The sequence below is a fragment of the Pangasianodon hypophthalmus genome, chromosome 14 (genome assembly GCF_027358585.1).
Source record: "Pangasianodon hypophthalmus isolate fPanHyp1 chromosome 14, fPanHyp1.pri, whole genome shotgun sequence".
Taxonomy (NCBI): domain Eukaryota; kingdom Metazoa; phylum Chordata; class Actinopteri; order Siluriformes; family Pangasiidae; genus Pangasianodon; species Pangasianodon hypophthalmus.
This window is the reverse complement of record NC_069723.1, coordinates 18,226,868-18,237,874: the sequence shown is the minus strand read 5'-3', so window position 1 is coordinate 18,237,874 and position 11,007 is coordinate 18,226,868. Positions and strand designations below refer to the sequence as shown.

The window sequence follows — 11,007 nt, the reverse complement described above, 5'->3', positions numbered from 1 at the left end:
GCAAGCAGGACAGTAGGATGGGGAGTGAAAGCAGCAAAGGATGATGAGAAGAAGAGGAATGGAGTAAAAGACCAGAGCGGGATAAGTAAGAGAAGGCAGTAAGACATATGGAGTTCAAGAGCAGAAATAGAGAATAAAGGCATGAAGGACAATAAGAATTGGGTGAAGAGCTTTTCCCTCTTGGTTGCAGAGCTTGAGAACTGTTTTAAAATAGTATGTGCACCTTTCATAATGAGTCCTTCATAATGATGAGGAGAGGCATCCATATCCAACCTCAGACTACCCCCTTAGATTACAACTACCAGGGTCAAACACAAGGCAGAATATGGTGGTAGGGCTCTAGAAGGAGAGGTGAGGCCCAAGAGACAGTGCTATGCCGAACAGTTCCTCTCAGCCAGCACAACTTATTGTCCAAGTCTAAAGTCCACAGATGGTCTGAGGCTCTTTCTATGGTAGTCTGTGGCCACTTAAGGCTACAGGAAGTGTGGTACAGACAGCGAGTTTGTATCTTTAGAGACAGCAGAAGTACTGCAGTTATAGGTGGTGAAATGGTACACTCCAGGGCACCAAGGCACTTTAGTGCCATGTGGCTTTGTGGCTTGTATTAGACTGGGAGGTCTTCCAGAAACCAGAGCTGGAAGTCCTCTTTCTATAATTGGGGACATTCTACCTTGAGCCCTTCCCTCCCCGGTTGTTTGGTGTCCACGGAATGACCATCCAGCAATCACTGTAGGTTAGGTTGATGGCTTCCTGTCCTCTTCAGAGAAGGAGATAGTGAGCAAGGTGTGAAAAGTATGTTGAGATGTGAAAAGTGTGTTGAGCAAGAAGCTTGATAAATGTCCTTCAACACACCACACCAGCTGAGTGCCTGGTTCTCCTCTATGACAAGATTTTAAATAGAATCAAGCCACAGCTTCGGGCTCTAGCTGTCCTGTGGCTTCCCAGATTCTCTTTCCACTTTCCAGAGAAACAGGTCCTTGGAATTATAGGAATATTTAGACGGTGTTTTCTTTTTTGCTTGCCAAGTAGTTACCACGTATAATTAAAGCAAGCAAACAAAGGAAAGCCCCAATCTAGCTAACTCCTACTCAAGCAAGTAACTGTGATATGATTCTAAGTCTACCAATTTCCCAGTGAGATGCCTGCATTCTCCTCCATTATGCCGACAGCCAGGGGATGAGTCGTTAAGCTGACCAGGAAGTATTTAAAACACACATATCCAAGACCAACACAGATAAAATGATTAAATTATGTTTTATTTAAAGATCTCCAGGATGTTTATCTCCCTTTTCCCCCAGGACTGGAAAACTGCTTTTAATGTTTATATGCCCCTCCTCTAATTAATCAGTTATAATATTGGTGCTTCCAAATAAGTAGCAGGACAACAGATCTGCCCTCAAAACCATCATAACAGAAAGACATGAAGAACAAAAACAGTAAGAGAGAAGAAACCAAGAAGGGAAAGAGAAGAAAGAAGGAGAGGGAAGGAAAGATGGGGAAAGAAAGAAAAAAGGATGGGGACATAAGGAAAAAGGATATGGAGTACGTGAAAGGAGAAAGGAGTGGAGAACAACAACAGGTAATGGTAGAGAATGACAGATGGAAGATAAAATGAATGGATAGAGAGAGAAATGGAAAGCAAAGGCAGGGAGAGAGATTGATATGAGGGTTGGAGAGAGGGATAAAAAAAACAAGTATGGGAAGTGAGAGAAAGAGAGGTGGAGAAAAGAAGGACGCTAGAGCTCAGAGTGATGTGAGAGCAGGAAGAGGTCTTGTCTGGAGGTGATCCTTATGATGGAGTAAACAAGCAGTGTGTGTGCAGCCTCCAGGAAATGATTATGTAGCAAAAGGTCAGAGCTTATTTACAGAGAACAGGGAGAGAGAGAGAGAGAGAGAGAGAGAGTGAGAGAGAGAGAGAGAGAGAGAGAGAGAGAGAGAGAGAGAGAACAAATCTCCTGCAGGCTCTGAATATTCAAATAATCGAAGACCAGCCACTTGACCACAGGACAGGACAAGCACCAATGCTTTGCATGTCTGTGATAAAGTCTTAAAATAATGAAAGTATATGCATATGATCTAAATGGAGTCATTATGTCTGTGATCACACACTATGTAGTATGTAGTAACGCTTTTGGATAAAAATGTTGTAAAATGCAACACTGTCGTTCTGCTCTATATTCATTATTTGGCCCACATGGTGTATACATAGTACTGTTTGCTTTGTGGTGACACACCATTCTCGGTCCATTAGCCATTCAGAAAGTCTCAAATTGCAGTGGTTTCTGATGCCACATCCTCTATAAAGAGCATTCTCCAGCCATTCAAAGAAAAACATGTCTAGAGTTTGATGCTTCATTTTTGGGTGATTTGCGTACATTTTCCAGGCATTTACAGCCCTCTGCGCTGCATCAAATACTTGCACTAAAAGTATTCAAATGGCCAAATTGAGACAAAACTAATAGAGTACATTACAATTTATTTATTTGCATATGGAGTCGTATCTAAAGAGATGATCAAATTTAGAAATCATGAATGACTACTATGCAGTTTCTACATCCTGGACCACCACATGCAATTTATTCATTTTATTTATACCACAGCGCTGTTGAATTCTCAAATCTGATTGGCCAGAAGGTGTTGATTAATTTTCAGTAATAGTCATTCCAGCTGCAAGGCAAATCACAGGTTTATATTACTGTGCTCATTTGAATACATTATCATTTCTATAGTAACAGTTCATACACAGGGACTTGTATGGTGGATGCTCCACATAATCTAAGCCTAATACTAAATTAAAAATTAAAGATATTTTCTATCCAATGGTGTTTATTTAACATTTAAGGAAGGAGTCTCCAGGGTCAATGCTTTGTAGCCATCAGTAAGTTTTCCACCCTGGGACAATTTTTGTGCTTTCCAGCATCTCTGTAACATGACTTGTTTTTTGTTTTTTTTGTCTTATTCTTTGAGAAAAAAGAAAAAGAGAGCTAAACTTGTTGGGACATTTGACAGTCTACAACCTTTGAACATAACTTTAAACATAAAAAATTAGGTCGCGTCATTCTTTAGTTAATTCAAATTGTAATCGCTGGCAAATTGCTGTGGTATAAGAGGCATAAAACATAAAACACTTGGGACATGCAGTTATAGGAAAATAATCAATTTCAGGGTAGTAACAGTAACTCTGCTTTCCGTCAGCCACATCAAACCACCCTGTTGTCGATTATTTTCCTAAAACAGCACACTGTATCGTGTTTTATTCCTTCCTAATTTATTTCTTTTTGCCAGTCAAAGCCTCCCTCCAGAGAGCGTGTGGTTGGGTTAAAAGCGGCGCGTGGTAAAGCAGGCCTCCTGGGGAAAGAGGTGTGGGGGTGGGGCTGCTGGGAGCTAAAAATCACATATAGCTCACAAACACACACATCTGTGAGCAAATGCACACACACACACACACACAAACTACAGCTTCACACACTCCCCTATAATCAGCATGTGTTGATTGTGGTACCTATAACAGGTGCAAGATCATGTTTGGCCACATGAGCTTGCTTTTGGGATGCATTTATTCCATCTGCCTTTTTAATGCACTGTTTAAGCCATGTCAGCGTTTAACGTCATTGTATGCCAGGTGTGCTGGACTGTAGCATGGAAAATGTGTTCGAGAGTGATTTTAAACGATGCCTTTTTTTATGCACCTCATCACATTTTCAATGCCTGTCTACCTCTTGACTAAAATGAACCGCTTTCGAATGGGAAGCTTGATCCGTGTTTTCTCAGTGAGAGGGTCCACTGCTCTCACTTCCCAAAAAGAGATTATGCTCTGAGTGTCATTAAGTTGAGACTGAGGCTACATGGCTGTTGCTGACACTCGTGCATGACAGGAATAAAAAGCCTGAGCACAGAGCAAAGTTCACATAGGTTGAACCTTTGTAAGTTTGTCCACCAGTTACTAATGGCTGTCTTATCTGCCCTGGAAGATGCTATGCGCAAAGTGTGCAATTACATAATGAATTCTCAGACACTTTGCATTTTGTCATGAAGTTGCAAATAATACATGATGTTCATTCAGCAGGATTAGAATTAAAACTAGAAACCGTGGTAAGTATAAAACTTAATAAATGGCAAAAGAACAAAAGAAGATGAACTAGCAGAGCATGAGTCTTAAAGTTGTGCATTTATTGAAGAGAAAGCAAAAATGGGTTTTCTTTAAAGGCATCATGAAAAATGTAAATATCATTTTTGCTCACATTGAAACACTTAACACACAATGCTGTCTTTACGAGGCATATGCTGATATCACATTTCCTTATCACAATAACATGTTATCACAACACTGTTGTACATGGTTATCTGAATCCTTTCCACTGGACAGCATTTTAAACATAAATAAAGGTCACCAGGACGTCCACTTTAATAACACTGTGCATGACGCATGGTTGAATTGACTGGAAGTACATGCCAAGTCCTTACACAATGTATTTGATAAATATGCATCTTTACACAAAACGTCTTTAGACATAAGTCATTTTATTACTTGAGCATATAAATGGTATGATGTTAGAGACTTTAAGAATGAAACCACAATGAAGCCATGAATTTTGCTTAAAACATGAAAAATAAGAAATAAATAATATATTAATACTCTTAACCTCTTTACCAAACGAGTTCTGCATTATCTGGGTGTCTGACGGGACCTAGTCATGTTGGGTTTGAACATAATTCCTCAAATTCCCCCCTCTCCCATTGTACAAATTACAACTGGTATGTATGATGTGTGGTAGTAAAATCAGCAGTGAGAGTCAGCTCAGATTCAGGTCAGGCCTAGAGAAAATTTTAAGATATAGTCAGATTTATATTCAAAATTTTAAAAATGTAACAGTTTGCTTTCAAAATTAATCCTCCACACCCTTAAATACCAATTTACGAGTCTCAACTCTTTGCTTTGTTTTTAGTGTAAGTGTAGTATAGTAAGTATGTACTGAGACTCGAGCACTGTATATAAGCAGTATGCTGATAGAGGATTTGTCATATAAATCAATTTTAGTGCAATTAGCTCTGAGTAAAAAGAAGTCTATCAGAAATATTGACGTCTGTATTAAGAATTCATCAACATACTCCAATCGCCGAGCTCGAACGCTTTTTGAGCAATTGATTCTACTTCACTGCTTCCCCATTCAAAATGCTTAATAACGTTCTAACAATGCTTTTAATTTCATCAGTGCTGCTTTTGCCCCCACCCCCTCCCCCACCCCCACCCCCAAAAAAGAATGAATTTAAATGCTATTTTTAATTTTTCATTTTAATACAGTAATTATTCACCAGAGAACTCTACCTTCAATCTATAATTCACTCTGTGCTAACAAAGCAGCTATTTAAGTGTCCAGGATACCTTTTATTACTAGCTGGATCATAGACAAATCTACGAAAAAAAGCAGTTTCTTGAATATATGTTTTTTTTATTTATCAGTACGTTTGATTATTTAGCAGTTTTGCACTCTGAAAACTAAGAATGAAGTCTTAATGAATAGTCGCTGCTTTAAGATGTTAGTTTTAGATCCCTTTTTAAGTTACAAAGCTAGAAATCTGTTTCTTGGTGCAGTCATACATCAAAATTTGTTATAACTGAGTTAAGAAAGATGTTTGTGACACATTAGCCCGCACAAAGACAGTAAGAAGAGACAATCTGTAAAATGCTGGAAATAGAATAGCGGACTACTTGTGTCTGGTTTTAAGGATTTTCTATATATTATGATTAAAACATTGGATTTTTGCCCACTGTATTTGTCATGTTGAATAATGAGGCTATAGCAGCTTTCCACTGTCTTTCACAGCTTAATGAATTAAATCTCCGGTCTTATGCAGAACACCTGCGTTTCATTTTTATCTGAAACAGGTGAACTATAATTAATCTGAATGGAAAAAAAATGAAAAAGCCCTTTCTTTTTTAATGAAGGCTGTGGTTCTGTATGCTATAATCCACAACGAATAAGGACTATTGATATAAGTAAGATGTTACATTTCCACATTATTTGATTGAGCGTAATGAATTGCTGCTCTTTGGTTAATATATTATGCTTTTGAAGATGAATGTGATGGCATTTAAATGGGCCGACTATATGGAAAGTGATGGTCATTATCATGTGGCACAGGCTTCACTGGGCTTCAGAAAGACACGTGAGACGTTTGGCGAGCATCATTAAAATGTAATTAGCGTTTTTTACAGAGCACATCATTTTGCGTAAAGGTTCTTTATCAGTAGGAGGAAAGCCGTTCAAGACATTTCAGCTGTATAGAGGCAGTCACGAGGGACTGTGTGAATGCTAGATAGACTACGCTATGCGTCTGGATTTCTTCAGTAGAATATGATGTGCTGCTATTTCTCATGCTGTGCTACAAAGATATAGTATCTTTTCCTGTCTAAATGAAGCCTTCATATGCATTTTGTGTCTCGTTTAAGGCCTTCTCATAATCAGCCCAAGTGTGCACTCAGCGTAGTCCAGGGATCTCACAGCCTTTAAAGGCCCACGAATAAAAAGCAGTAAATGCATTCCCATCAGAGAGGCGAGCAGGCGTGTGCACACTGAAACGCTCCCTGAAGAGAGTAAAGAATAAACAGCCTGTCCCCCCCCACCCCACACACCACCCCCCAAGCAAACCAAGCAAATTGTGTGAAATGCAGAATGCAGAGTGGTTGAATAGCGCTACATAAAACATCACTTTGGCAGGATGGATGATAGCGAGATGGTGGGAGAAATATAAATGCACAGCAGATACGGATGAAGTCTCGGCGAGCAGGAAATGCCAGCCTCCTGATAAAACTCGCTAGAACGCTGGAGTAATAACAACATGAAGGCTTGCCGTAGAGAAATCAATGCAAACGCTGGGGAAATGATTATCTGCTGCACTGATAAATGAACCTCGATAGAAACGTTCACTCTTTTCCCCTCTTTTTTTCCCCCTCCTCTAACAACAGCACTCGGCTAGGACGTCTGGAGAGCGGTTAAGCCGAGGTCAGCTCCCTGAAGGCACAGTCGAAAATGACTCTCCTCAACTACGCGTATTCTTAAGCAATAACAACGTGATCCGTATTATCCACCCAAGAATACCCGTCACCGAAGAGAGCCTCAGAAAGAAGAGGGAGGAGGGAAGAGCCTGACACTCATACATCCACCGTGGCACACAGGCCAACACCAGAGACCTTCTCTCTAGGGGGACTGATTGAAGATGGGGCTTTTTTTCACAAGGCAAGCCAGCCAAAGGTTGCATCTGTAGACAGAAATGAACACACTTTGGATTTTTGGGGTTTGTTTTTTTTTGTTTGTTTGTTTGTTTTTTTTTTTTGGCGAGCGAGCTAGGAGTGATTTATGCTCTTCTCGCAAGGTAAAACCAGATGAAAGTCTTACCTGAATGGTGAACTGGAAACTCATAGTAGCAGTTGTGGGTTTATCCAGATGGTCACAGACGCTCCACATGGAGATACACATGCCAGGATCCAAGGACGCTGAAAATGGCAGAACAAATTGTGAGTTAGTCCTATTCTACATGTGTATTCAACGTGATACGGACTGATGGATGGACGGTTGAACAAATGGATGGGTGGATAAAAGTAATGAAGGATGGCAAGTGGACAGAGAGATGGAGAAATGCCCAGGTTTCACATGAATCCACTTAATGACTTCGAAATTCTCTGATTCCTGCCATTCACCCTCGAGCCCTTAACTCCTGCCAGCCACATTAACAGTCAACCACCGTCAGCCCTCCGAGTCAAACATGCTCATCACACACACACACACACACACACACACACACACACACACACTGAGAGACAGGGAGAGAAAGAGAGAGAGAGAGAGAGAGAGAGAGTCATACAGAAAATCCATTAGCAGCAGGAGGCAAATTACAGATCGTTTGGGGGGAGAAAAGCGGAATGAAATGACGGCTGTCAGAAAAAAGGAACAATGACTGTTATTACGACTCTCATTTTCTGAGGGGTGCACCAGCTCCCAAATGGAAGTGGAAAAAGATGGACAGCAACACTGGGCTTTTTTTTTTTTTGAGTCTAGTGGAATCTGCTCATGTACAGCTCTCTCTATCCACAAAAATGTGGATTTTATCTTGAAAGGATATTTTTCCCTTATTTTCATATATATACACCATGCAGATTCATACAAGCAGCTGTAAAGATGTTTCTCACCCAGTAGTCACACCTAGCATCGTCATGCAGTACTGTTAATCATTTTGGTAAAGTTGTCACAGGAAACAGGCTGTACAAACATCTAGAACATCACTCCATTCTTTCACCATCACCCGATTTTGTTTTATAGTACTAAGAGAATTGGGACTGTGGAAGACGCATGTTGCTTATCAATAACAACCTTTTCTCATTATTCAAATGGTGCTGTCTGATCTGAAATCTAAATTCAGCTGCCCTGTCGGTTCTTCACGCTACAAGCCTCATCAGGCCAGGAACAGATGCTGAGGATTCTTAGGATCAACTCAAGTACCCAAGCTGTCCTGTAGTGATTTTTACTTAGTATCAACATAAAAATATCAAACTTGCCATCTTCAATCCCATTTCTGGACTGACCTCTCCTTCCATTTTTGGACCAAAAAAAAAAAAAAAAAAACAACAACCTGTAGGAAAATAACAGACAAACTGACATACATGGAAGACGAAAGTGAAAATCCTAAAAGCTCTTCTCCTGGTTCCTCCAGGCTGCTAAGGATCACTGTTCAATCGAAGGGGCAAGAATCCCATGAATATGTTAATACCGTACACACAGCTGACAAATCCAGAAAAAAAGAATCCACCGCCCTGATTACACAAATCTGCGGCAGTCGGCTCACACAATACCCACCGGCACGAGACCCCCCTACCACCACCCCACCACAGTGGGACTCTTCACAAAGGAACAAAAGGCAAAGTGGAGAAAAGAGACCCGGCTCAGATCCCCAGTCCACGGAAGCGTCTTACCCTGTCAGTCTCTCCCCGTTACTCTGTTTCTCTTTTCTCCGCAGCTCTCAGAGTAAGCACAAAGCCACGAGCTCCTCTTCTTCCTCTTGAGCAGCGGAGTGCGCGAGAGACTGAGGGATGCGCTGCCTCTTCTGTCGCCTCTGCCGCCTCTGCTGCTTCTGCTGCTGCTGCTGTTGCTGCTGATGACGCCGGAAAGAAGCTCGAAACCTCGTGGCTTCCTCTTGCCTCCTTGGCTTGTGCCCAAAAAACCACAGGATCCCCCCCACCCTCCCCACTTTGCACTCCAACACCCTTCGAAGCACAGGTGCTGGAAGATAAGCGGACCTTCCGCGCAGGAGAAGAGAGGAGGAGGAGAAAAGGGGGGAGAGCTACCAGTTGTTGCGCATGAAGAGGAAACTCTCAGGAGGAAGACAGCAATGAGGGAGGTTAGAAGAGAAATGAGAAAACAGAGATGGACTGAAAGGGAGTAGACGTCTATGGGTAGATGTGTGAGAGAGAGAAAGAGAGAGAGAGAGAGAGAGAGAGAGAGTGAACACCTAATGCACCTAACTACATAGCTGCGAGAAGGGAACTGGCTCTAAAGACTGATGGAGAGAGAGATAAAGAAAGCGAGCATGCAGAGTAAAAGAGAGAGAGAGAGAGAGAGAGAGACTTCCAGAATGGTGGCTCCATTTGTGGTGGATCTGACGTGGGCTCCACAGTCTCGTCCCTCGTGACATCCTATTGGAGGGACTCTCCGTCTCCAGGGACTCTCTGAATTCCTGTGCCGCTTCGCACAATGCCATTAATTCACGGCCGAAAGAAATGATTCATAAATAAATTATTAAAAAGTCTCCTAAAACCCTCTCTTCTTCAAGAGGACCATCTAATATCTATACAAACTGTATTGAAATCTACTGTGTGTGTGGTGTTTTGGTTCATCACCTCCATGACATTAACACTACTCACTCTGACTGTAAATCGTTCATACAGTTTCATCCATGTTAAATCCTTGCTTTAGTCGTTTCTCCCTATTCAAGCTCCAGGCTGTGTTTCAATCACTCTTACGAGCTCCTTATACACAATGTTCAAATTCTCAGACAATTCACTTTATAGAGACATAAATCCAGCACCGCTTCTGTCTCAACTGATGGACGATCTGATGATGGAGAAATGATGATGAATTGATAAAGCAATTGATAAACAATGCCGAAGAGGTTGAGAAATGCGAGTCCATTTTCACAAGCCTCATGCCTTGGCTCTGTTACAAATCAGATTGTGCGTTTATTGTGTCTCTCTTATTGCAGCCCGTGTTTGTTTCTGAAATAAGTAATATCTCAGGAGTGACAGCTTTACCGGCTGGAACTGAAATGAAGCTCTGTAATATTTGACACAAACCTTGTCGCTTCATAATTCAATGCTTTTTTACACCAAAAGATAAGTCAAGCTGTGACTTTAACACCACAGAAAATTATTTTACTTTTTGTTCCCGATGCTTTATTCACGACTATTAGATTTTATGAATTTTGCATTAAGGAGACACATCACTGAGTAGGGAAAACAATTTAAACATTACAATCTCTAGGATAAATAGAAAATATTAAAGCATATAAAACATCTCTGATGGCTTTTAAGGCTGCAGGGATTAAGGCTTGGTTCTCATTTTGTGTGACGACGTACTGCCCCCTGTTGGTCAGTCAGGGAGTTTATCAGATGGGTGATGATTTATTGGATCTGTACAAAACATAATGATGAAATTAACATGAATTGAGCTGTATTGTCATTTTATAAACTGATTTTTAAAAAAAAATAATAATTACAAGCTCAGAAGCTCATCACGTAGCCATAGTCACATGATAAATACATTAAATTGCCAATGCAGGTAAAGATACTGTATACGTGTGTAGTCTTTGGTCTTCTTTCCTTCAGCATTGACAAGCTCCCCAGTTTTTCTGCTTTACCCAATGATCCACCTACTGACAATTTCACTTATTTACAACCAGATTCACCTTCTACTCTTAGAGTCCTTGGATTCTATAAAGTCCATGTGGATGGTGGAG

General features: G+C 40.9%; 1 long non-coding RNA gene across 1 annotated transcript; it reads right to left on the bottom strand.

Moving 5' to 3' along the window:
- Positions 1–6,648: 6,648 nt before the first annotated feature.
- Positions 6,649–9,565, bottom strand: LOC113539374 (uncharacterized). Its single transcript, XR_003403923.3, has 3 exons — positions 8,969–9,565; positions 7,398–7,495; positions 6,649–7,260 (listed from the first exon to the last, which is right to left on the bottom strand). It is a non-coding gene; the product is annotated as an uncharacterized LOC113539374 (long non-coding RNA).
- Positions 9,566–11,007: the final 1,442 nt, after the last annotated feature.